This window comes from Arachis ipaensis, chromosome B06 (genome assembly GCF_000816755.2).
Source record: "Arachis ipaensis cultivar K30076 chromosome B06, Araip1.1, whole genome shotgun sequence".
NCBI classification, from domain to species: Eukaryota; Viridiplantae; Streptophyta; class Magnoliopsida; order Fabales; family Fabaceae; genus Arachis; species Arachis ipaensis.
Genome location: NC_029790.2, coordinates 133,533,421 through 133,535,942, shown reverse-complemented (window position 1 = coordinate 133,535,942; position 2,522 = coordinate 133,533,421).

Below are 2,522 nucleotides of genomic sequence, written 5' to 3'. Positions count from 1 at the left end.
GTTATGTGGTTAAATTTACCTGCCATCTTTTATTCACAAATCCAATAACGACCTTCAATTAATTAATTAGTTATTGAATGACATAGCTTTTAGCGGCAGATCATGTTGGGCAACATATATTGGACTAATCAGGATCTTTTCTATTTTATCCTTCTTTTTTTTTTTCCTGTCCAATTCCACACATACATGGAACATGATTCTTCCACTTTTCTAAGACAAATTCCCTACGATAAAAAATTAAAATTAAAAAGAAAAAGGATCTTAGACTACAATATCGATAGGACAAAACAGGATCCAGCCGACCCCTATCCTCCTTTTTCTTTTTTCAAAAATAAATAAATGTTGTTAATTGAAGTTTAGTGAACTCACTTGTACACCAAAATATGTTGGAAGAAAAAGATAACACTATTGTTATTGTGGCTCAGATGCCTCATTGACCCCTTATGCATTGACATGTGGATTGTGCTTGTCTTCTTCTTGGTCCATAACCATAAGTCACATTGAATCTTTATGCCTATCATCCCATGTTATGTTTGGTTAATTTTGAAAATAGGTTACAAGTCTAGAGAAAAACAAATACAGAAAAAATATGTTTAACTATTATTATTATATCCTATCACTAAAAACAAACGTAGCCTAAGGCTGCCGTTGAATCAAGACGAGACAAAAATAAAAGTTGAAGAAAGTAGGTTTGAGACAAAATTTAAACATGTAAATTGCATATATATCAAGTTGGTTTTTTTAGTATGCTTTATCTTTTTGTTTTTCCACGGTATCTCTCCATCCGAAAAGTTAAAGACTAATTCGTCACGCATTGGAATTTTATTTAAGAGTTTATCGTTGGTTAATAAATTAATCCGCAGATATCGAACCCAATCTAACCCGGTCGAGTAGGGTTGTCAACCGATTCGTAGCGAATAGGGTAGAGTACGGGTTGTGTCTCAACCCTACCCGATTAACCCGTACTCTATATATGTATATGTTATATATTTATATAAAAATATATTTCAAGTGGATGTTGAACCAAAAACTTCTCAATAAATGCAACAGATTCTTACCCATTAAAAGAAGATCATTAATTGATAATTTGATACTTTTTTATCTAAGTTTTATAATAATGTTTCATCTTTTTTGTAACCCGCAGGTAAGATACTCGCAGGTTAAAAACTAGTAGGGTTAAAGTTAATATATTCTCAACTCGCAAATAAGATAAGGTTGAATTTATATAAAAATTTCAACCCATAAATAGTGTTAGAATTAGATCCAAACCTTACCCAACCATGTTCATTACCACTTCTACCACACACTTACTTAATCTAACTATACTGTGTAGTTATGCTTACAAGCAAGTTACATGTGCCTTCTCATTTATGGGTAGAATTATTTTGATTGAATATTTTTTATTAGAAGTAAATTATACTAAAAGTATTTTTAATGATTAATAATATGTTAATAATTATAAAAAAGAATGCCAAAAAATATTTAACTTTTTACAGTCAATATTAATATATCAGGAAGAAAAAATAATTCTTTGACAACACTTTTATTAATACTTTTTGGATTAATGTCAAAATCATCATTAAAAGATATAAATATAAATATGGAGTGAATTAGTTATTTTATCAGTTAGATAATAACATATAGTATAATTATTTTACCCCATATCATCATTTAATTAGTAGAATGACCAATTTAATTTATTATAGTATTTTTTAAGAATTAATTTAAAGTATTTGATCTTTTAAGGATTCAATTGACCAAAACTATTTTGTTAAATAAACCATATTTTTTTTTACCATTATTAATGGTAAGTTAAGTATATAAAAAATTGTAAATAACTTTTTAATAACCATAAAAAATATTCTTCTTACAATAAAACTTAACACCATCTTTACACAAGTAATTGGTTAGATTAACTTTTTGAATCTTGATGTAAAGTGATGCAAATATCCTTAATTTGAAGATAGGATGATTTATTATTGTGCCTATGTAATAAGTCATGGCAATAATAAATGCCACTTAAAGATATACTAATTAATTAAATGGCTTATTTCATTAATTAATTATTGTACGTTGGTAGTAGTGAGATCATTAGGATAAGCTATTTTCATGGCTACTACAGCAGCCACTAACAATAGCAATATTATTATTAGTATCACCATAAAAAATGGAACATACCTACATGGATCCAACTCCAAGCTTCAAAGCACCAATCACTATCTCTTTTAGTGTTTCTATCTGATCTAGCTAGTTCTAATTCTCTATTTTGGTTGAATCATCCTCACAATAATTCATGGATACATATATTATTCCAGTCCCATTTTAGTAGCAAATCATGACTGGATTTATTTTAATTGAGATTGTTATCTCTTCAATATATTTGTAAGTAGTAGTATTCATTATTCAACACTTCTTTTTTTCAAAAAATGTAATTATTATAAATACTTTAAGTAAGGTATCAGTTGTAATTATTATATTCATAAGATCATGCATGATATTTAATTTTATTATCATTTCTGTAA